Source organism: Chelonia mydas, chromosome 1 (assembly GCF_015237465.2).
Source record: "Chelonia mydas isolate rCheMyd1 chromosome 1, rCheMyd1.pri.v2, whole genome shotgun sequence".
Classification (NCBI taxonomy): domain Eukaryota; kingdom Metazoa; phylum Chordata; order Testudines; family Cheloniidae; genus Chelonia; species Chelonia mydas.
Window position 1 is genome coordinate 325166121 of NC_057849.1, and position 26315 is coordinate 325192435.

Sequence of the window (26315 nt, forward strand, 5' to 3'; positions counted from 1 at the left end):
TGATCCATCCAAACTTATTTTAAAGGGAAAGTGGTACAGACTCTCAATGAGCGCCTTTTCAGTACTGTTTTTATTCCTACTTACCTCAAAATGGATTAAGATACCCTGATAACTTGATGCAATGGGGAGGAACTGAACCTCCCTGTCAAGGGCATTCATGACACTCTGGACAGCCAAGCAATTTAAAATGTTTTTGCTGGAGTTAAGACCAGGTAGTAGGCTGAACATGTAGTACTGAAATACACCCACATGTACCCAAGACATCTGCACCTGGCCATGCCCTGATAGGTGCTGGTCACCTGTAAATCGCATGGACTTCAGAGGGAGTTGCAGGTGTTCAGCACCACTTAATATTTAGTCTATTGTGAAAATGACAAATTTACACCCACACCAAACCAATTTATGGAAAACTGCCCAGAGAAATTTAAAAGTAATTTCTACTATTTTAGAACAGACACCACAGTAACAGGACAGCCATGCCACCCAGAAAGTTGGTCACCACTTTGATGGGACACAGACAAATAGAAGTCCTGGTGCTGAGCAAAGCAGTATTGGTGATTCAGTAAGTAGCTCATCTTTCTGAGTTCGAATCAACAGTCCAGATGGTAACTGGGGATACTACTGCTAGAGATAGCAACTTTTGGCTAAAATGTAAAACAAATGCCCTGACCACTTGTAATACTTAAAGCCCAATGGTACATTGTAGAAGAATGCTGGTCTTAGTGCTGGAGCCCTGGCCAAATTCAAACTGAAACATTGTAATATTTTCTGCCTACTTATGTTCCTCATGCAGTGACAGTTACAAACAATAATCTTTATTTTCCTGCCTAAAGCATTGAGGAATATTGTATGTTATTAAATAACTGTCACATTCTATCTTAGAGGCAGCTGCACTCTCGTGCTTGTTAAAGTGAGCCCTGTGTAGCATTTTAGAATCCTTTCCTATAAAAGACATTCATAAATCAATTAAAAAATATTGAGAATACTCTGTAATTCTTTAGTGACTCTGTTTGAAGTCAGACAAACACAGCATGTATAAAAAGCCAATCAACTTTAAAGTACAAATGGGGATAACAACATAAGTCTATGCAATATCACTGATTTTCTAGACAGATTGTCTTTAATAACATCAGTGAGGCAATCTCTTGATTTATTTTATGGTTTAATTACAAATTGTTTTAATTTCTTCAAATGAAATTTACAGCCAATGCTAGTATTGTCCCTCAGGTTTTCCTCTGATGAACTTCCACAGGGGCCTCCATGCAGCTCCACAGAGGAGTGGTGTTGAATTAGTGCTTTAGCTTCTCTGTTCATGCCCCCTTTCAGGCCACGTCTGCTCAACTGTTGGGCAACAATGGTGCTCCCCACTGGCAGGAGGGTGGTACCATGTGCCACTGCAAATTATTCCCCTAATGGACTTCCTACCAGTAAGCTGAACCACTGTATTTAGTGGCAGAAGCTGATGTAAATATGGCCCAAAGTATGCTACACACAGACATGATTGTTTCATGAACAAATAAAATACATATTTGATTGCCACTAGCCAGAACCAGATACATATAATGAGCAAGGAAATGAGCAAGGTGCAGCAACGGTCATTCCCTGAAGTCACAGGAAAATGATTGTGTGGGACTATGCCTACTTAATGGGTGATCACTGCTCCAGAGAAACTTAAAAATCCTATAACTCTTACCAATAACTGATGAGGGAAAACATCTTCTGTGCCTCAAAGCTTGTGATCATTCCAAACTTATGCATCTGAGTATGAATCACCATGGTTAAGCATCTAATTTTACTTGTACACAGATAGTCCTTCAATCCCAGCTCCATATTTTTTTTGAATCCTGCATAGAGTGGGTTGTATTAAGACCTCCTGGGGCAGTAAAAGCCATATGTTCATTACTCTCAGGGCAAAACTCTCCCTCTGTATATTTCAGTTAAATTTGGTTGGTTGGTTGGTTGGTTTTCCATTTTCAGGGTGTCCATGTGTTTTCCTGCTGCAGTTTTGTTCAAATACCATAAAACCTGATAATTTTGTTTTGCCAGGGACATCATTTTTGTGTAGATGATGCTTTTTGGGATCTTGGCATATTCATATTATTAGTGACTGCAGCTACCTCAAATTTTTGCTGTCTGCAGTGTACCATTATACAGTATATACATTTGATGCCACCTAGCACACCGTAAAATGCCTTTTCTTCCTGAAGAGCTGACATTGTTTGGATCACCATCTTTGCCATCATTTGATAAGACTTTATGCCTCATTTTACAATTGAGGTAATAGTTCTCTTTTACTGCGTGGAGTTAAGTTTTTGTAAACACTGTTTTTCCCCAGTCTTTCAAGCAATGTATACTGCCAAGTTTGGGATTCACTTCATGTTTTTGGGGCGGGGGATGTGCTGGAGACAGTTGTGTTAGAGAATCCATAAATCCATGAGTGTGTGCACACCTACAGGCATGGAGAAAGGCTCTACCACTAACTTTCATGGATAATCAGATTGCTCCCCTATTCCTAGTGCCCCACAAACTAGGGTCAAAACACCTTCTTCTCTTCACTTTAAGGTCTTTCATTACCTCTCACCACCTCACCGAAGCTGCTCTGTTAACTTGGGATGATGGTAAAACAGGTTTTCATCACGTTTATGTCAGGCTATCCTTGTCTGACCACCCTCTCATCCTGCACCTCTCTCCTCCCACCCTCCTTACTGATTTGTTTTGTTTCCACCTGTTGCAGCCTACACTGGGAGCTCTTTGGGACAGAGACTGTTTTTTCAAGAACAATGCTTAGTGCAAAGGGACCATAATCCCTGGTTGGGGCCCTTTGGTACTCAAACAAAATAAATTAAATAAAATGGAAGATGAAAATATTAAATTTCACCTAGACTACAACACAGGATTTTTCCCCCCCACTCCTAGTCCCTTCCTCTAACCACTAGATCAAATCTGTTTTCCTAATGGTACATGGCCTGGTATTTAAAACATTTAGAAATTACATAAACTAAATCAGATGTTTGTTACTACTGAATAAAACTATTGCCATTTTCTTCCTTGCATTCCTTAAAATTCAGCATGAATAAAATCATATCCTCCTCTACTTACATTATCAATGATTATCTTGTTTTATTAGCACAGGTCACCAATACATTCTATATATGATGTCTATCCATCCATCCCTCTCGTTTCATTATATATAAAACCTTGGTCGGGAACAGCTGACCCAGAGCAAAATATATCTCTGATCTAAGAATGAAAACCTTATAATCATGGGATTTATAACCATTGATGTCTCACTGTCTGGTCTGTGTTGATGACAATGAAAATATTGTAAATGATATCACAGGATGAAAACAGAGTTTCTGTGGAAAAGTGTAGTGATATTCTCCAGAAACTTTAATGTCCTGTGGAATACATACTACCAGGGCATTAATGTACAGTTCTTTAACGGTAATATAAGATCATTGGAGTTAGCTACATTGGTAATGTATTTCTATCCATTCTGCATCATTTTTATTGATCCATTCCATATCATACTTCTCACCTGATTGTTTCCTTCAATATTTCACAAAGGATTATATAAATATTGAAAAGTGAAAATCAAATCTTTATTAAAACAACAACAGGTTTGACTTAAACTTGTGAAGAATATGAACTTCAGATGAAACTGTCTCTTAACTCATCCAACTGCACCTGGATTTTGCAGCACACATTATGGACCATGTTATTTGCCCTTGTGGAAGGTCATGTTTCCTAATGAACACAAAACCATCATTTGTTTGAACAAACTGGGTAATGATTTGCCTATAAGGCTGTTTGGCACACACAAATCAGTTTTGGGGAGCACAAAACAGGCAGCTATAAATACAAGTACTCTTGCAAGGATGGATATGTCAGGTACAATTTAGGAGCTCACATATGAAAATTTGACCGAGTGTTTGAAGATGCTCAAAATATTTTTGGGGGTTTTGTTTGCCTTAATACCTGCCCAAAAACTAATGCAAAGTTGAATGTGTCTTTACTAATATTCAGGTCAATATGATAATGGAAGAAACTGATAAGAACACAGAATAGTGATAATAGCTATACAAATTATTTTACCAACTGGATCTTCTTAGCCAAATATCTGCCATTAGATACAGTCCATCCCTGTGATGTACAAATTTGAGATAACTGATGGCTTAAGCACGTGCCGAATATTAAACATGTGATTATGTCCATTGACTTTAACAGCCCAGTGGCTTCAATGAAACTTAAGCATATGCTTACATGCTTTGTTGAACAGGGTTAGACTAAAGTAATTCTAAAGTGTTTTGCTAAATTGAGGCTCAAATTTTCAACCATAAAAAGATGGAGTCTTTCAACTGGAGTTCTGTGAAAAAGTGCATCAATTAAAAAGGAACAAGAGATCATTGAATATTTGGTAGTTACCTTTTACTTACAGATGTTATGAAAAGTGTGTAAAGATTTTATAGTATACTACAAGCTCAGATATGAACCTGCACGTAAAACATGCATGTGCTGATTCTTGGGCTTATTCTGTCAATACTTCCTTGTTTGCATACTTGTCTCTGTTTGGTTGCAATCTTTACAAAAGATAAAGTAAAAAAGTCAAAGGCATAATCTCTCTGTAGCAATGTATTGTATTTGTTTTACCACCAAGTTCATAACTATTCCAAAGGGGCTATTACTACTTGAATGGGAGGATGTGAGACACTACCTGTCAAGGAGTATTTGGGGATTACTTCATACATTCCCTACATCACTGAAATGATACATCAGAACATTTTTTTTAGTAGCTACTTTCTACTGCATCCATGTCTACTATATAAATGTATAACTGAAGGCTCCTTGATATCTGTCTTATTACCATGTTAGCTACAATGGCTATTGAGCCATAGCACAGTTGGACATTCTTCAGTCTATGGGTGAAGCATGACTAGAAGGTCTCCAGTCTCTAGACTTGGCGCTTAAATGGACATTCAATAGTAAATCGTTTATTGACATAAAGGGCCTTAATGGCCCCACAGGATTTATGAACACAATAGGACATAAGACTTTCTATATGCATTTCTTTTCAACACATCTATGTAAATAAATAAAATCACAAACAACAAATGAAATAAATAAGGAAAAATCCTCTCAGCTGTGGCAGAAACAGAGAAGACCCCAAATGGCAGGGAAAGACTTGCAATGAATCTCTCACTATGTTATTGAGAAGAAAATTGAGCTACTAGATTACAGAAGCTCAGTCACAATTACTGCAGAATACCCATTTAATAGAACCCTGGTTAGCTGAAACTCTTATTTAATCCATAGATAGGCACTTATTTAAGCACCTGAATAATCAATCTTTGGGCATCAGCTCTGTAAATTTTGGCCTAAATCTTGTTTTCTTTTCCTCTTATTTTATGAAAAAGAACAGAAACAACAACCGGACAGAATCCTGCAAACCCTTACCCAGGAGATTAATTCTGATTGATGCAAGTTAATGAATACACATGTGAGTAAAGTCTACTTTTGGATTTTCTGCTGGAATGGTCCATTTAGATGTTTCATGTGTAGAGAAAATTGGTTTGAAGGCACAAAAGAAGCAGTGTCACTAATTCAAACACATAAGACCATGATGACCTCTTCAGGCAAAAAACCATAAAATAGTGTTGCCAACTTCCACAGTTTTCTTGTGAGCCTCACAATATTCAATGCATTAATGCGCTGGCTGCTGCAGTCAGGTGACTGGATTTCTCAGCTTTCATAAAAGAAAGGATGTTTCTCATCCCCATGGTTGCAGAGAAAAGCTTGAAACAGCCACCCATGTGCATTGAAAAGGCTCAAAAAACAGAAGGCAAAAAAACCACAAGCCCACGTGTTTTCTTTTATTTTGTTATTTTTAAGTCAATCTCATGAATTTGGGGGCACCTGATTCATGATTTTTGAATGGTTGGGGTCAGCAATACTGATAAAATTGTATCTAAAACCACATAACTTAGCAATTGGTATTTCATTGGAGGACTTGAAACCAATTCATAAATCATAATTAAACTCTCCTCACATAGGTATTTCTCCCATTTAATGGATCGGTCACCTGAACACACAAAAAAATTAAGTCACTTGCCCAAGGTCACATAGCAAGTAAGAACTAGAGTCTAGAATACAACACAGGATTTTTTTCATTCCTAGTCCCTTCCTCTAATCACTAAATCACATTTGTTTCTCTCAGGATACAGAGCGTGATCCAAAGTCCATTGAATTCAGTGGGAGTTGGATCGGGCCCATAGTTCATAGTTGGGGGATTTTGGTCAGCAAATATAGATCTGAGTTTACACAAGACTTAGTTCCTCCCATTTTCACAAGAACATTATTTTCTTCATCTTGGCCACATCAGAAAACTTCAGATTCATGATCATTGATTATTTTGTGCTTTAAATGTTTTTGAATATAAACTATTTCATTAGCCATTTGCTCTGTTCCTTGGTATGTTAGGATTCTTCAGTGCTTGTTAATTCATGCATGCCAATGGGCCAGCTACCTCCCCATTGCCCCCTCATGTCCTGAAGTCACTTGGCAGGCAGCCTGCCTCAGTTTCCCCCTTCAAGGGGCTTCTTAAAACTCCAAACACTCTTCTTAAGTTCAGCAACACCCATTCCTGGGACTGGATTTCTTAACATAACAAAATCTCAGAATAAAAGGTCTCAAATCTCCATAAAGTTTCTGCTTCAAATATTCTTGCTAGGGGGCCCTTGCAAGCCTTCCCTGACTGGAGCTTCTTCCCTGAAAAATGCAGGGTTGCCTGCTGGAGGCTACTTGCACCCAGAAGGGACTGACTCTCTGCTTGTCTCTCTCTGAGCATCCCCTAGTCTCTGCAGCTTTCTGGAGCCCTTTACAGAGGAAACAGGTGATCCTTGTTCAGGCGTGCCTCCTTAGAAATCAGGGTTGACTAACTGCAGGCCCTAGCCCTTAAACAACAGGCCAAGCCACCCTGTTACAACATGAAGTGCTTCCTCACTGATGCTGATGCTTAAGAACTTTTGACATCTCACCAACGGGAAATAATGTTCTAGTTCACTTGTGATAGCTTAATAAAAAGAAAAGTTCTCTCGGAGTATTGTGATAAGAACTCAAGAATCAATAGGCAAATACTCTTCCACAGAGTCTTATTTATTCTACTTAAATGTTAAAATTGAAAAAAAAAATGGAAAGGTGAATGTAGAATTACAAATAGAGCTGAAGGTTCAAGGCTGGCTTAGCATAAACATTCAGCTGGGCCAAAGGTCCCAACTCTCCAAAGATAAAATAAATCAACGGATCTTTCCTATGCACTAGCACTGTGTACTTGTCTCCCTTAGTGAGAGTTATCTGGTCAGAAATTCTATGTCCTTTCCTGAATCCGCATTAATTTCCCTTTCCATCTTCCCTCAAGGTGACTTGCCTGCATTCAGTTTTAGAGCTGTGTAGCACAAACACTTGCTCGTTCACATCTTCATCTGGAGACTTAGTATTTTGTTGGCTCTGATATTCCTTCTCCGTTTTCTGTGGAGTGGGTATACTGCTGTCGGAATTCAGTATGGAGGCATCTCATTTCCCCAGACGGTATAAATGACAGTCAAATTCTTTCATCGCCTCAGTTCTCCAACTTTTTAAAGCAATTCCTGAAGGTTTCTCTCTTTCTGCTTTTCTTTTTAGCTCAGTCAGCTTTCTAGTTAGTATCCTCCCTTTTCCTACTTGCTCTGATATCTTAAGCAACATCACCTCTTAACAACTTCTATAAACTAATTTTGACATATGTATGGGTTACCTTTCTTCTTAATCTTCATTTTTCAGCTCCACTTCAGTGGTATCTTCACTTTTTCCTCAAGAACCTAAATTACAATGCCAAACAATTCATTCTATCAGCTCATTATCTGTTCTCTTTTTCCTACCTATAGCTACACTACTTTGTGTTTGATCTTACAAGGGTAGTGTCAGCCCAGGTCTGTATTTGGATGGGATATCACTAAGGAATACCTAGGTGCTACAGGAAGAAGTGATTCACTAGTTGATACTCTGGCCTCTGAGTCATTACTGATTTATTATTAGGGGAGATTGGACTGTTTCATGTTCTGAGCACTTGTAGTCATTAGGGATTCCAAGATAATATCACCATTTTTTTCCTGAAAATAAGTTATACTCCTATTCTGAGAAAATTCCATTTTACTCTCAATTCTCACTACAGTTTCAAATGGATAAGACCATCTTGCCTTGTTCTAAACTTGTATAGCTTTCTTGTGTGTTGTTAAGCATCTCCAGCATCCACTGTGCATATCTAGAGTGGTGAAAAAGTGCTTTCTCTCTCTATTTTTTTTGCAAGGAGTCTTGGGTTCCCTTCAGATGAAAAGGGCACAATATAAATAACAAATATGGCAATTATTAGTCCTTCCCTAAACCACAGTTGTATTACCTTTGTCTTTTTTGAAAGACATTAACAGTTTCCCCAACCAGCCAAGATATGAATACATATTTGGTACCAAGACTGGTGACTAATCCTCTCATATTCCATGGCTAACAAAGCCTAAACAGCTATAGACAACGTAGCCTAATGGATAGAACACTGGACTACTATTCAGGAGACTGGGGTCCTATTCCTGGTTCTGCCACTGGCCTGGATCACCTCAGGCAAGTCACGTCACTTCTGTGCCTCAGTTTCTCCATCTGTAAAATGGGGGTAATGATACTGACCTCCTTTGTAAAGTGCTTTGAGATCTACTGATTAAAAGCACTTCCTAAAAGTTAGTAGTTATTACTGTAACTAATAAATCTAAATTTTATGACCATTGGGCTAGGTCTGCCCTTAGCAAGTGAAGTTTTTTCTTTTCAGAATCTTCCCTTATTTCCCCATTTTGGACCACTGCAGAGATCTTTGTTCCAAATAGCTAACCACATATTACTACTGCCCCTCTTTCCACCTATATGAGAGTGACCCGAGAAAAATCATAATTTCCCAGATCTTGGAAAAAGGCACCTGTGGAGAGGTAAACTGCCAACTAAGACTGTCAACATTTTCCATCTACATTTTTTCCCCAATAGAAAACTGGATTTTCAACTGAACAATCTTTTTTTAATAGAAAATGTCTGCATTCCTTGAGAATGTTGATATTTAATTGGACCTTGAAAACCTAAAACTGGGGTAGGTTTTTTTTTTTTTAATTTTTGGCAGCTGTTGGCCAAACATTTTTGGTTGACAGTGCTGAAAATTACTGAAAACAAACAAAATCAGGTTTTTGTTTTGTTTTTTATATATTTTCTGTTGGGGAAAAAGTTTTGGACCATCTCTATGCACAGATTATGTTAAAAGAATATTATAAAGGTTGCAAATTGGATCACGCAAAAGTTAGGAAACACCAGAATAAAGGTTGCCTTAAATTTGCTCCCTGTTATTTTTGCATTATGGCACAGTCTTTACTTATTACATCGGGGGTCTTTTTTCACTGGACAACCTCCTCATTCAGTTTAGTGAAAACTGTATTCAGTTATTTCAGTCTCCTTTTCTGCTTACCACTTGTTAGTCACCTGATAATTTTCTCAAATGTTTAAATGTTTAGGGCACAAGCCTAGGATTTGGGAGACCTGAGTTCAATTTCTTCCTCTGCCACAGACTTCCTGTGTGACCTTGGGGAAGTCATTTAGCCCCTCTGTGCTTCAGTTTCCCATCTGTAAAATGGGATAACAGCACTTCCCTATCTCCCAGCACTTCCCTGTGGTGGTGTATGGATAAATACATTGAAGATTGTGAAGTGCTTTAAGGTCTACTGATAAAAAAGAGCTACATAAGAGATAGGTATTTATCATTATTACTGGCACATAGTAAGTTGGGGATAGTTGGGGTTGAAATAAGTGCGGGGGAGGCAGAAGCTCTTCCGATGTGAGTCGCCAGTACGAAACACCATTCTCAATAAGTTGTGCAGATGTTCAAAATATGTGCGTATTCTGAGTTGCACTGGACTGCTTCAGCTTGGATTCCCCAAGGTGTGGCTTCAGTATCCTCATGGGCTTGGTGTTTGTTCTTGATTCAGGGGAGGGGGGTGGAACATGGGTGATACTCTCCCAAATGACCCCCACTTGTGACACCAAAATGAGGCAGTGGCCACAGACAATTGTGAAGATCTATGCCTGTGCCTCTCTTTTCTTACCAGAGGAATGAAAATAATTCACGATAACATTGCAGGGCATCTGAGTTAATACCTCGCTGAAATGAGGAAGTGATAGCTCAGTGGTTTGAGCTTTGGCCTGCTAAACCCAGGGTTGTGAGTTCAATCCTTGAGGGGGCCATTTAGGGATCTGGGGCAAAAATTGGGGATTGGTCCTGCTTTGAGCAGGGGGTTGGATTAGATGACCTCCTGAGGTCCCTTCCAACCCTGATATTCTATGATTCTATGAATGTGGGAGTTCATACCATTCGGAGTTTAGGTGGTTACAAGTACAGTTTCCTACAGAAATGGATCACCTTTGTTACAAGATATTCCTTTCCTTCTTCTAAACCCTCGTGACTCAAAATAGGCATATTTGTTACTCTACCTCTGCACAGGATTTGACCCTAAAATATTCTCAGTCACAATTACATTTATAAAAGCAAAGAAATACAGAGCTGCAATTTCTCACTCTATCTTCAACTTCTATAGCTGGGCATAGCTGCCAAATTTATGCCAAGAACAATTTTGTAAAAAGGGGTTTTGTTTTAACCCCTCCAAAAGAGGTACATAATGGAAATACTAACAGAACCTTAATTACAGTACCATTCATTTGTGCCACTAAACCATCAAAGTAGTACTCATTATAGGGTTTTAGCTGCAACATGGCTTCCCCTTCTAGTGGTAAGATTTAAAAAAAAAAGTGTAACATAACTGCCCTTTGGAAAGGTATTCCTGCCCAGACAGCATTTATAGGAGTAAGCACTTAGTTGAGCTTCCATGCTGCAAATTTAGCTTGCAAAAGTAAATTCTTTTAAAATTAAAAACAAACAAGCAAAAACCCAATTTCCTTAACACTGACTTGGTTGGGTTTCTGTTACTATGGAAATCACAACAACAATCAATGTATTTGAAGTCACTAATAAAGGCTCCAGCTTTTTACATTCACAGCACTTTACAATTTTGCTATTAAAAATGCTCTTACATGTCCTTTTTTCCTTTTTGTAACTGTGGAGTATAAAGCAGTTTACAAAATGGCTACACAGAATTCAGCAAAGCTGCAGATACATATTTAATTTGATATTTCCACAACATATTTAGCTCTGCAGTGATCAAAGCTGATACACGTCAATTCTTATCTGTAAAATCAGAGTTTATAGCACTATATAATGCTTTAGAATTTTATGTTTCCTGGGTTATGATTACAGGGCCAGATCCTGGGCTGGTGTTAGTCAGCATAGCTCCACTGAAGTCAATGGAATTATGCTGATTTACACCAGCTGAGAATCTGGCTCATAGTGTACTCTTAGAATGACTGATGTATTTTTAAAAAATACATATATTAAATTAAGTCTGCAGAACAGCTGAAAAGGGTAAGAAACAGTAATTCTGGATCTGATTTAGCCAGACTTTCAAATTATGCATTTGCCTGGCTGAATCACAGTCTCTCAGAATGCTGGGACTTAGGCCCAAATCCTGCAAACACATTTGCATGGTTGGATCCCTCCACCTGCACCTGCACGGAGGAGGCTCCAATTGGGCATCCACGTGTAGGTGGATGAATTAGAAGGGTCAAATCCACAGTGTGGCTGGACAGCCATAAGGAAATGTGGCAACTAATGTAATACTTATTCATATTTTAATATGAGGATACAAACGAAAATTTTAAGAAAGCCATGGAATTACTGCATGGTGTGACTTGGAATCTTCATTTTAATAATATAATAGAAAACATAATTTGGATGAGACTGTATGGAAAGTCAAGACATATGAATATGTGGCTCCCATTCAACATTTTCAAAATAAAAAAAATTCTGGTTTTCAGGTTCAAAACTACTTTACATTTTGCAAGTTGAGCTAATTATAGCAAAACAATCAAAAAATAAGAATGGTCTAAATCTACACAAAACGTTTTGATAGACCTACACTGCATTTTCTTCAGATTTTTGATTTGCAAAAATTTCCCCCACCCTCAACAACATGCTCTTTGTTCTACAAGACTCAAATAAAGGTCAGTCTCTGCCTTGATGCGGTTACAAGAAAAGGCCTGAATCAGACTCGCTGAAGTTATTGGGCCTCCATACGCAGACTTTTTCAGAATCACGGCCAAAAAGATAAGGACATGGCGACAGATGCTTTAGAAACATCTAAGGCAGATGAATATTTCTGTAAATTTCTCCAGAAATCAGAAGACGAGGAGTCTACTTACAAGAATTATTCATATTTTTCTTGCTTCTGTACAACTTTTGTACTTTTATTAATCCACCTGGCCAGCAGCATGAAGTGTGCTGTGTTCATAGCTTAATGGACCTGATTACATTGATCTGTTAGAGTTTTAACTTTGAAAAATTGCTGCTTTTGTGTACAGCACATCCTTAAAGGCACTACAAGGAATTATATAATGAAAGGAAAGTAGGCCGCTGTAAACATTACAGTATTGTCCAGGGGAATGGTGTACTATTTTACAGGACATAGACACTTATGTAATATTTTAACAAAATACACCCAGAGACATACAAGACCAAACTAATTCCTATTTCAGCTCTATGGAACTTACCGAAGCCATTTAGTTGTATTCAATGAAAGTTCATGATATTTTACAGGGGAAGTAAATATTGCACTCCTTGATTTAGGATTATTCCACTGGGTCTCCCCTAAGCAACTTGCTAATATTACTGTGTGATCTGTGAATATTACTGCTCAAGCAATATTTTTATGTCTAACCCAGACCAGCGTGGTTGTGATTTTCCTCCACCTGAAAAAGCTCATCGGGGGGTAAAAGGGCAATAGTGAAAAGCCCAACTACAGCTTTATGAAATGGAACACAAAACACATACTCTGCCATTCAGTTCAGAATCATGCCTATTCCTCAAACAAAGCTTGCAAACTCTCTAAGCTAAAGAGCCATAAAAATCAAGTCCCCCATCTGCCACTTTTGAACCTGCTCTAAGATACAAAACACCTTTACCAATTTATTTTCCTCTTCACAATCTCAACTATATGATAACATTTCTTCCAAACCTACACCCCAATCCTGCAAACACCTATGCACATGCTTAAGTTTATGCATGTGAGTAGTCCCATTGATTTCAATGGGTTTATTTAGGCACGTGAAGTTATACGCAGGCATGAGAGTCTGCATGATTAGCACCCAAGGGTTTCTAGTAACACACAAGTCTTTAATGGTAGTATGAATATTTAGGGGTGGGGGAGAAAAGATGAGATCCTGGCCTCACAGGGGTCAGTGGAAGTTTTGCCATGGATGTTATTTGGGCCAGGATTTAGTGTTGTTTCTCCTGAAGCCCCAACCTCTAAGCTTTTCACAACGTTGGTCATGGCTGAAATACATATCAAGCCTAGCACCTAAGTCCTAACTGCAGCACAAAATTTCCATTGACAGGTGAGTATTGAAAACACTAAGACGCTGTCTTTTTGGTAGTATTCTAATAAATTACGTAGTCATATTCAAACTGAAAGCTTACATGTACAATTCTGGAAACAAGAGGTAATGTTTGTACTGAGGAAATATGAAGTCAGCAAGGTTTTTGCAGATTGGAGTGCACAGTGTTTGACTTCCAAATCAGTCTTCATCTTATAAAAAAGCCTAATTTAAACTTGCTTGAATGTGCCTCTGCCTTAACTTAGATTTTGTAGAACACTACCTGTAAGAAGATAGGACAAAGACTCTCTGTTCGTTGACTCTCATGTGAACAGCTCAGAAGCAGAATGAATTGTTTCTATGGGCGTGTGATTCCCAGCTGAAGGAGACGTACTCATGCTAGCTCTCATCAAGCTAGTGTGCAAAAAACTGAATGTAGTTGTGGCTGCACAAGCTGCAGGACAGGCTGGCCACCCCGAGTACATGCCTAGGGTCTCTGATGGACACAGACTCAGGCACCTAGCCCAGCCCGAATTAACCCTGCACCCGTCCACACAACGAAGCCATTTTTTCCAACATAAAGGGCTCTTAAAGGCGATTTCTGTGCTCCTCCCCAACGTGGGGATTAGCGCTGAAATCGACATCGCCATTTCGAATTAGGGTTAGTGTGGACGCAATTCGAAGGTATTGGCCTCCGGGAGCTAACCCACAGTGCACCATTGTGACCGCTCTGGACAGCACTCTGAACTCAGATGCACTGGCCAGCTGTACAGGAAAAGCCCCGAGAACTTTTGAATCTCATTTCCTGTTTGGCGAGGCGAGCTCAATAGCATAGGTGACCGTGCAGAGCTCATCAGCACAGGTGACCATGCAGTCCCAGAATCGAAAAAGAGCTCCAGCATGGACCAAACGGGAGGTACTGGATCTGATCGCTGTATGGGGAGAGGAATCCGTGCTATCAGAACTATGTTCCAAAAGACGAAATGCCAAAACATTTCAAAAAATCTCAGAGGCCATGAGGGACAGAGGCTAGATCAGGGACGCAACACAGTGTCGCATGAAACTTAAGGAGCTCAGACAAGCGTACCAGAAAACCAAAGACTCAAACGGATGCTCCGGGACAGAGCCCCAGACATGCCGCTTCTACGCTGAGCTGCATGCAATTCTCGGGGTGGGGGGAGCGCCACCACCACCCCACCCCTGTCTGTGGACTCTGATGATGGGGTACTCTCCGCCATGGCTGAGGATTTTGCAGATGGAGAAGATGAGGACGACGACGACGAGCTTGGGGAGAGCAGCAGCACACCGTTCTCCCTGACAGCCAGGATCTTTTTATCACCCTAACTGAAATACCCTCCCAATCCAGCGAAGCCAGAGAAGGGACCTCTGGTGAGTGTAGCTTTTTAAATATAATACAGGTTATAATAGCAAGCGTTTTTTAATGATTAAGTAGCCCTGAGGATTTGGGATGCATTCGCGGCCAGTACTGTTACTGGAAAAGTCTGTTAATGTGTCTGGGGATCGAGCAGAAATCCTCCAGGGACATCTCCAGGAAGCTCTCCTGGAGGTACTCTAAAAGCCTTTGCAGAAGGCTTCTGGGGAGAGCAGCCTTATTCCGTCCCCCATGGTAGAACACTTTACCAGGCCATGCTAGTAGCAAGTAATCTGGTATCATTGCATGACAAAGCCTGGCAGCGTATGGTCCTGGTGTTTGCTGGCATTCAAGCAACATCCGTTCTTTATCTCTCTGTGTTATCCTCAGGAGAGTGATATCGTTCATGGTAACCTGGTTGAAATAGGGGAATTTGATTAAGGGGACATTCAGAGGTGCCTGTTCCTACTGGGCTGTTTGCCTGTGGCTGAAAAGAAATCCTCCCCGCAGTTAGCCACGCGGTGGGAGGGAGGGCCATTGGTGCTGAGCTGTTCGCATTTGGCTAGCGGGGATCTTCCCTGATACCAGCCAGCTGGTGGGGGGAGGGGAAAAGCGATTATCCCATGGAATTGGTTGGGGGGAGAGGGTTAGTCTGGTTTCTGCTGCTGCACGTTAACAGGAAAACTGCAGCACTAAATGACCAACTCAACGGGCTTTGCTTGGTATGGGAAAGGAGGAGGCTGCTGTTATGAAGGTGGCAGAAGCCGAAAGACTATGGCTTACCATGGCCACCAGCAAGCCGAATTCTGTTGCCCGGCCCTGCGTGTGTGATCTCTAACACCAAAGCCGCAGGCACTCAATATAAGATGAAAAATGCAACCTTGTACCAAAATCACATGTGCTATGTAATGTGAGTAGCATTGTTCACTGTGAAAGAGTATAGCCATTGTTCTGTTAAATGTATCTTTTTAAATACTTCACTCCCATTTTTTTCCTCCAGCAGCTGCAAATGTTTCAAGCCTCCCTCCTCCATCCCAAAGGCTATCTCAGATAAGGCGGCAAAAAAAATGCATGCGCAATGACATGTTCTCTGAGCTCATGCAGTCGTCTGGCACTGACAGAGCTGTGTGGAGGGACACAATGGCAGAGTACATGACAGTGGGCGATGAATGTGAGGAGAGGTGGCGGCATGAAAATCAGAGGAGGCATGAGGAAACGCTGGGGCTACTGCGGGATCAAACGGACATGCTCCGGCATCTGGTGGAGGTTCATGAACGGCAGGAGGATCACAGACTGCTGCTGCAGCCCCTGTTTAACTGCCCTCCTTCCTCCCCATGTTCCATAGCCTCCTCACCCAGACGCCCAAGAATGCAGGGTGGGAGGCTCCGGGCACGCAACCACTCCACCCCAGTGGACAGCCCAAGCAACAGAAGGCTGGCATTCAACAAGTTTTAAAGTGGCCTTTTCCTTCCCTCCTACCCCCCTCCCACACCCCACCCGGGCTACCTTGTGAGTTATCTCCCTATTTTTATAATCAATTAATAAAGAATACATGTTTTTCAAATGATAGTGACTTTATTTCCTTTGCAAGCAAGCTGTGATCGAAGGGGGAGGGTGGGTGGCGTACAGGGAATTTAGAGGCAACCAAGGGGGCGGGTTTTCATCAAGGAGAAACAAACAGAAGTGTCACACAGTACCCTGGCCAATCAAGAAACTGGCTTTCAAAGCTTCTCTGATGTGCACCGCTTCCTGCTGTGCTCTTCTAACTGCCCTGGTGTCTGGCTGCACATATTCAGCGGCCAGGTGATTTTCAATCAACCTCCCACCCTGCCATAAACGTCTCCCCCTTACTCTCACAGAGATTGTGGAGCACACAGGAAGCAGCAATAACAATGGGAATATTGGTTCCACTGAGGTCTGAGCGAGTCAGTAAACTGTGCCAGCGACCCTTTAAACGTCCAAATGCACACTACCACCATTCTGCACTTGCTCAGCCTATAGTTGAACAGCTCCTGACTACTGTCCAGGCTGCCTGTGTATGGCTTCATGAGCCAGGGCATTAAGGGGTAGGCTGGGTCCCCAAGGATAACTATAGGCATTTCTACATCCCCAACAGTTATTTTCTGGTCTGGGAAGTAAATCCCTTCCTGCAACCATTTAAACAGACCAGAGTTTCTGAAGATGCGAGCGTCATGAACCTTTCCTGGCCATCCCACGTTGATGTTGTTGAAACGTCCCTTGTGATCCACCAGTGCTTGCAGCACCATTGAAAAGTACCCCTTGCGGTTTATGTACTGGCTGCCCTGGTGGTCCGGTCCCAAGATAGGGATATGCATTCCGTCTATAGCCCCACCACAGGTAGGGAATCCCATTGCAGCAAAGCCATCTAGTATCATTTCCCAGAGTCACTACCTTTGATAGCAGCAGCTCAATGATTGCGTTGGCTACTTGCATCACAGCAACCCCCACAGTAGGTTTGCCCACTCCAAATTGATTCCCAACTGACCGGTAGCTGTCTGGCGTTACAAGCTTCCACAGGGCTATTGCCACTCACTTGTGAAATGTGAGGGCTGCTCTCATCTTGGTATTCTTGCGCTTCAGGGCAGGGGAAAGCAAGTCACAAAGTTCCATGAAAGTGCCCTTACGCATGCAAAAGTTTCGGAGCCACTGGGAATCATCCCAGACCTGCAACACTATGCGGTCCCACCAGTCTGTGCTTGTTTCCCGGGCCCAGAATCGGCGTTCCACGGCATGAGCCTGCCCCATTAACACCATGATCTCCAAATTGCGGGGGAACACGGTTTTAGAGAAAAGTGTGTTCATGTCCTCATCACTGCGCTGCCGTCGCCTCCTCGCCTGGTTTTTCAGGTGCTGGTTCTGCATACACTGCATGATAATGCGTGAGGTGTTTACAATGGTCATAACTGCTATGGTGAGCTGAATGGGCTCCACGCTTGCTGTGCTATGGTGTCTGCTCCTGCTCGGGCAATCCTGGGAAAAGGGCAGAGGGAGGGGGGACTGACAATATGGCTTACAGGGTTGGCTTGCAGGGAATTAAAATAAACAAAGGGGGTGGCTTTGCGAGAAACAGAATGGCCCCCTCAAGGATAGAACTCAAAACCTCAAGGATAGAACTCAAAACTGGGTTTAGTAGGCCGTTGATTTCACAGAGGGAGGGAGGAGAAAATGAATACAAAACAAATCTGGTCTATTTCTTGTTTTGATCCACTTCATCTATCTTTATACATCTTGCTGGCAGCAGACTGTGCAGTACGACTGCTAGCCATCGTGATCTCCTGGGTGCTCGGCAGAAGGCGGTGCAGTATGACCGCTGGCCATTGTCTTCTGCTGGCTGCTGATTAAAAGACAGTGCACTGCCGGTAGGACTGAATCGCCATGAGATGAAACTTAAAAGGGAAATGACCTGGCTGAGTCACTCCCATGTTTGCTCGGGCACCCCTATCCTCATTGAGGTGGGTTAAAAGAGCACCCTGAACTACGTCGACGATGGCTACCAGTCATACTGCACTGTCTGCTGCCAAAAGGCAATAAACTGCTGCTGTGTAGCAATGCAGTACCATGTCTGCCAGCACCCAGGAGACATACGGTGATGGTTAGCTGAGCGGGCCCCATACTTGCCGTGGTATGGCGTCTGCACAGGTAACTCAAGAAAAAAGGCGCATAACGATTGTCTGCCCTTGCTTTCACGGAGGGAGGGAGGGAGGGAAGGGAGGGCCTGATGATATGTACCCAGAACCACCCGCGACAATGTTTTAGCCCTATCAGGCATTGGGATATCTACCCAGAATTCAAATGGGCGGCGGAGACTGCAGGAACTGTGGGATAGCTACCCACAGCACAATGCTCCGGAAGTCGATGGTTGCCTTGGTACTGTGGACACACTCCGCCGACTACATGCACTTAGAGCATTTGTGTGGGAACACACACAATCGACTGTATAAAAACGCTTTCTACAAAACCGACTTCTATAAATTCGACCTAATTTAATAGTGTAAACAAGGCCTTACTGCACTAGTTCCGTGATGCCTAGGGCGAGTATGTCTCGTCGAGCCACAAATCACACCCCCCAGCTGCAAGGGTAGACATACCCTGTTTTGCAGGACAGCCCACGCCACACCATCAATTTTTAATGATAATTGCAACACTCAACCTGGTCTAGCCCTCACTTAAGTCAATAAGAGTTTTGCCATTGACTTTAGTGAGCTCTGGATCAGGCCTTTACCCAAAATGCATGTAGTCAAGTGCCCTCAGCTATTTCTCCATGTTTTTAAATTCAGTGAGAAACAACATAAGAAATTTGCAGTGACTAATAAGGTGTTAGGCTGCCTCTTTTTTTTTTTTTTTTTTTTTTTTTTTAAGGAAGGCAACACCAGGCAAGTTTTATTTTTAAAAATAAAAGTGAGCTATATTGTACACCCTTTTTCTGAGCTTTTTGTATGAAGCAGAAGGATTTGTACTTCATATTGCTTTAGCACAAAACATTACCACCTCATTTCCACAATTTCAGGTGCAACCATTTAATTTTCATATCACCACTATGATAATTTAACCTAACTGAAAAATGTCACGGTTATATTCAGGGTTCACGATGGGCCACCAAAAAAGGATAAAGCTGAACTTGGGTTTCACTCACAATCTATTTGCATTTCAAGCCAGTCTGCTGTCACAAAAGGCAAAGATGATAAAGCTCTTGTAACAAATCACTCAACTATATCTTTTCTCCTTTTAAGGTTCCCTCTTTTGTAGAGGAGAGCATGTAAATCTGCAACCTTTTTAAAAAGAAGGCTTTAATATTTATTCTGAATCCTTTTTAACGATGCTAATGAAAATACAGATCAACTAACGTTTTCTCACGTTTATTATTGTTGCTCTAGTCTTTCACATCCAGCAAGAGGAGAAGAGAGAGACAATATAATCACATTGTACAGGAACCTTTTCCTTTCTTTTTAGGTTTATTGATTTTTTTTGTTTGTTTTTAAAAAGAACTTTTATAAAATAAACTACCCAATAGAAACAGATTCTTTACAAACACACAGATATGTCTTTAAGGCACCGGACGATAAGCGCTCAAGAAAGTATTGTGCCTCAGGAAGCTACAATACCTCACAGAGCAAACAGGCTGTACAGGTTATAAGTCCACTGTTGAACCCTTCCGTAGGCCATTGGCTCAGCTGCCAAGAGAGAATGGGGCAGTACCAGGGCCCTCCCACCTCCCAACCCCTTTTGAGACCAGCTAGATCTGCCAACAGTACAAGCCAGGAATAGTCCTGCACCAGATCCTTGTCCCTTGAACATCTGCACTGAACCATACACAACTGGGCCACAGAAATCTGCACTGAAAAATAAACATCTGTGCAAGATTCTATTGGATATATCCTCAGTGATGAAAGTCAGAAGGGAGCCTCAAAATGAGACTAATGGACAGGAAAGAGCAGGAGTAACCATGACCTCTCTTGAGGAAGTTTTGATAAAGCAACTGAAAAGAGAAAGTGTTGCCTCATGGAGCAGAGGAATGGGAGTCTGGAATCCATAGTTCTGGCAGCAACTCACTGCGTACCCTCAAAGTCATTTAACCTCTCTGTGCCATAAAAGAGGTATGAGAATATTTACCTACCTCATCAGGCTACTGCAATACAATAATGCTTTAAAACCACTTATTATTAATTATTTTATTCTTAAAGTGTCTAGCAGCCCATTGTGCTAGGCACTGTACAAACATAACAAAAGATGGTCCCTGCCCAAACAAGCTTATCAATACTTGATACTTCTGTTTAAGACTGCAGATACAACCAAGATGATATTATAGCTACAACAATACTGCCAATTTCTTCACAATGGTAGCTTGCCAGTGCTGGCCACTAATCTAATATGATGTGCCAATTCAAACTCAAGGCATCTGAATGTTTTCAACCTGTTATTAATTTACTGTGTTAGCTCCCCAGCTTTAATAATATATTCACACCATTTCTTTTAATTAAGATTCCATTTGTAGTCCCTAGTTCAAAAATATTTTTGGAGAGCAATTTCTACATTTTATTTTCTTGTGAAAAAACTGTAATTGCAAGCCACAGTCTATGTTATCATATTCGTGCTTTCTGATGAGATAACTGTGAACTGAAATTAATAAACAAAGGATAATTTTCTGTTTAACACTCTTAAAATTATTTGAAGCTATTCATAACATGAAAATAAGAATGACTAGGTATTGATGTTGGTAATATGTACGTACGTAGATTTAATGAGGATGATAAAACATTCATTCCACACTCTTGTACGACAAACTACAGTCCAATTAGTGCAATTTTATTCCTTTGCCAAAGTCTTAAAATAATTGGAAGAGTCAAAATCTTTCCATACCTTTTAAAACTATCAGCCACGCTTGCATGTGGAGCGCTTTTGCCACCCTTTTCTTTAAAAAAAAAATAATAATTTTTTTTATGTCTGAATAGATCATAGTCACAAAAGGCGTAAAGCCACATAAGGGTTGGGAATCATGGACAACCTTATCAGCTGCAATTGGGGGATATTTGTTGCAACTAGAAATGGCACACAAAGTCAAAACGGGGGTGCTTTGGGCCAAGCTACTCTAAACTATGCTTGTTGTTAATAAGCCTAAGAGACTGTTTTACCAACCAGATATCAGCTCTTTTCCCCATGTGGGACAATGGTACGGAAACCTCTACATTGCCTAAGTCTTGCCTTATGCATGACAGATCCCCCAAGGGCTGGATACAGGTTTAGGAATGATTTGCACAGGCAGATTGACATGCAACAGGGCCCAATATTGAGGACCAACAATTAAGAATACCGCATATTTGAGGGGTATGGTAGCATGGTTTCCAACTACATTCAAGATCAGTATAGATGAGACTTCTATAATTCTTATAGGTCAATATATAATACAAAATTCTTTGGATCCCAAGAAACCCTCCAAGAAGGGCTGTGATATGTATGTGCTTGTCATTATCTAAAGAACCCTGAAGATCTTATCTGAAGCTATTAAAGCTTGGCAGAATGTGTGTCAGAGACCACATGCTAGAACACCAAAGCGTCAAATGTCTGATAGAATGGCCTCCCCGGTTCTCTGGCTGTTGGGAGAAGTGGAACCCAGGTGCTTGTGATAGGGAATTATCAGTGGCAAACATTCATTCTCTGCATTCAGTTTCCATTCTCACGGCTATCTTTGCAAGAAAGGGGTTATGGATCTTACAGCCTTCATTAAAAAAGCAACAACATAATTTACCCTGACATATCTACGTCCTCCACATCAGGGGTTATTGTACCTCTGGGCTTCATGGACCGCAAACGCTGGCTCTAGCACCTACACAACTCTTCTTATGCTTAGTGAGCATTTGAAGAGAAATGTTGACTAGTCAAAGAGAAGAAAAAGACGTAAAAAGATAGCTAAATATTGAAATTTGCTGTCCTACATTTTTTATCATTAGCAAAATATCATTTAAGAGTTACTGGAAACTATGTAATCAGTAACTGAATGTGGATGGATTTCACTCTTCTTTTCATATAAATGACTCATTTCTATTAGCGAACATTATGCAAATACACTTTCATATCATAATGGATATCAAGTATTATTCTCCCTACAAAAACACTTGTATCTATGTCTGAATATATATTCCAGCATTAAAAACACTTAATATCACATCTGTGCTGGAACCCCTCTGCCCCATGAGAAAGGCTGCACATTTTTCAAAACTTTTTGTATATTCGCTACTTTGCCTTCCCACAAAATTCCCAAGATAAGAAGTTTCCCCAGAGTTGCCCACACTATCACTGTAATGACATCCTGCACTTGGCACTAATAGAGATCTGAGAAAATGACTGCAACGACTGCTCTTTTTCAAGACTGCAATTAATTTATTTATTTGAAGTGCAGTCTGGGACTTTTGCAATTTTTCCATAAACAACTTCCCATCTGCTCCATGTTGAAAATATTTCCCCATTCAGAATATTTTAAACAAATTTGATAAACTGATGTGAACGAAAGCAAACTAGAGCGAAAGCAAGTTCAAGAAGCAGATGTGTATCACTATGGCTTGATAATAATGGAGGATTGAAACATGAGAGAAAAGCTCTAAGAAGAAGGATAGAACTGGGAGAAACAGACCTTGGAAACAGAGTTGAACCCAGAAACAACAAACAATCACTGGACAAAAGCCAGAAGAACGTGAAGCTGTCAGGAGAAGCAGGGTGAAAGGGGGCACTTAAGGAAAGATTTGCAGAAATGAGTTCTCTTCATAAACACTATGTCAGTCAGAGGCTCCACGTTAAGCCCATTTTCATTAGCTGAACCAAAACTTTACTCAGTGTTCAGGTTTGAGCAAATACTTCTCCTGGGTTGGTCGCATTCCTTCATAAAAAAGCTCTACTCAATCTCTGTTTTTCTATTTAAAACTTGGTGCCACTTCAGGGCTTTCTGTAGAATTTGGCTTATGGTTCACAGAGAGAGTTTGAAATCCCTTCTTTCCCCGTGAGCCCCATTATTCTCACGAGGAAGGGATATCATGTGCTCTGACATGTCCAGATATCTCAGTGGCAAGAGAAAGCTGTAGAGTAGTGCCAGACATACAATGAGCATTATTGGGACCCAGACACCACACATTTCAAGGAAAGGCATAGCAAGGGGTGGGGAGTCCTGAAGGGCAGAGAAGAGGCGTGTTTAGGGTGTTGTTGATCTGTGGGCATACTTCAGAGGGAAATGTGAACAAGCTGGGAATCTGGCAGAATTGAAGATGAGGTCAGTGGTTTGGCTAGGATTTAGAGAGGCTTATGAACATCTGAATACTTATCAGATTTCTGCACTTCATGACATTCATTCTGACTAGTTTCTAATGGTCAGTTTACTGTATGGCAGGCCACTCTAATTCAAACAACTGAAGTTTGGTTTGCTACGGTTACAGACAGAAACTTTGACCGATGTTTTCATATCTCATTGCCTAAATCTATACGGAGTCTTTTTCAGGTGCCTAAGTATGGATTCAGTAGCTTAATTTTAGGCAGGAAAATTGACTGTTTGTTTTAAAACCACTCCCATTCTCTCTCTCATTATTTTGAATGTCGAAAATGTGCTTTGAGCACTTATCAAGTAAAATCACCAAATAAGCAAAAGACTGTCCACGAATATATCTACCTCAGCCCACTCCACATTCAACAGGCTAAGCGGAGAGAGAAAAAAGATGAGTTTTGCAGCATGCCCAGAATGTTAACAAATCTGGGCTGTGGTGGAGCAATTTCCAAAATAAAGGACTCCTCATAGGAGATAGCCTCCTAGCACCTACACCTCTTGTTTATATCAAGGGAACTTCAGTTCAAGCACCTCTGCCATTCTCAGCTCTGTTCTGTATTGTTAGCTCTTGTGATTTAATAAGAAGTCTCACAATATTTAGTTTCAGAGTAGCAGCCATGTTAGTCTATATCCGCAAAAAGAAAAGGAGGACTTGTGGCACCTTAGAGACTAACAAATTTATTTGAGCATAAGCTTTCGTGAGCTACAGCTCACTTCATTGGATGCATTCAGTGGACAATATTTAGTGATTTTCTGAAAACACTAGCTCCTGGAGTCATATAATTACATGAGAATCTCAGCTTTCATTAAAAAAGTACATTCCTGTCCCTCATGGAAGCAGATAAAAGCTTGAAAATGTGAACTAAGTGCACCCAAAAGGTTCAAAAACCTAGAAGGTTAACAGGAAGGACCAATAATTTATTTTTAAAGAGTCTCTTGATTTCTAAGCCAATATCATGATTTTTGGGAGCGTGACATGATGTTTGGCTGCTTTGGGTTTGCAATATTCACTGTGGCTCTGTGTCACAGAGAGATAATCTCTCAGATAACTAAAACCATTTTGGACTTTATAGGCGAAATCCAATAACTTGAATTCCACCTCAGAGCCTTTGCAATGCCCAGCTTGCAATGTAAGTTCGTTGTGACCTCTTCTTTTACCTGCTGTTCTGGATCTGTAAATGTTTCTATACAGATCTCAAGTAATCAACAAAATTAGTGATATCATCAAGATTCATTTAAAACTATCATTGTCTTTCATCCATTTGGTATCATGTTGTAAAACTATATGGACTTCTCAAAGTTAGACCTAAATCACAGATAGCACTTGTTCTCAGTAGCTCACAAATATAAAAGGATCTATGCAGAAAAGAACAGTACATTAGAGAGAGTTCTTGAGAAAGTGGGAGCTGTTGAAAAAAATGGATCAGTGTAAAATAATTCATCTAAGCAACAAATATTGTCTCCAAAATTCTGAATTGTGACTATAAACACATCATGCAATAGCAAATTTCTGGCTGCATACATTCAGGCATCATTAGCAAGCTAAGTGGTATGCAGTGGCATTGTCTGGAAACCTCCAAATGGCTGAAAAGATACAACAACCTACATCACTTAAGCTAGTTATGTGATATATCTTGTCCATGACAACCCCAAAAGACAGACAGGGGTTACCCACTTTTAGAGCTTGCTCCTGCTCCTATTAAAGTCATTGTTAAAATTCCCATTGATTTCAGGGGTGCAGGGTCAGGTCCTTTGAGGGCAGTGGTACACATTGGCCAGTGTGTGAGTTAAATAAATTGGTTCCTGATATTCAGAAGTGACTTGTGATTTCAAGAGTTCTGATTTTTGGGGTAAGGAATGCAAGAAAGTAGTGGCTGTTATAAGCAAAAACCACAAAGTCTTCATGTTACCTTCCTAAGGAAATACAATGTATAAAATCCTACTGCTTCCTTTATTGTATCAAATGATCATACTACAATTCTTACACCACATCACATACCATTTGCTTCCCTTGAGTACCATTTGTTTTTCTTTGGTGTCTATAGTTGTAAGAGAAATATTTCACACATAAGCACAAAGCAGAATAAATGACTGAGTAGCTGAGGTTAGCCACCTTCTGGAAATACTCATTTCAAGTTACCTGAGAAAGGTTTACAGAAATTCTGTTTCTTTAACCTCCTGAAGACTACCAACTAACTACAATGCTTCCACCTAGCCTCTTCCCCATTTGCAGACTCCATTTTGATATATGTTTACCCTGGATATTAATTAAGCCAAAATTTTGATTTATTCAAAAATTAAATCTCCAAATTCCTCTTCATCATTATCCACTTTCTCAAACCAACTATATCAAAAAGCTCCTGTGCAACAGCATTCTGAGCCTGAGCCAATACCCTCTGACTATTGACTCTGATGGGCATTGGACCAGACCCTTATACAATAATAAAAGATTAGAATACATCTTTGCATAACAAGAAAACAAATCCATAAAATTATAATGAAAAATCCATAAAAAAGATACATAAAACCAGTACATCATCATTTTAACACTGATTTATCAACATATTTATACTGGATAACTTT

The 26315-nt window shown here is 40.6% G+C and overlaps 1 protein-coding gene across 28 annotated transcripts in view; it reads right to left on the minus strand.

The window, feature by feature from the left end:
* Positions 1–26315, minus strand: part of MAGI2 (membrane associated guanylate kinase, WW and PDZ domain containing 2) — a 1127025-nt gene that overhangs the window by 750064 nt on the left and 350646 nt on the right. The gene's annotated exons all lie outside the window — the stretch shown is intronic.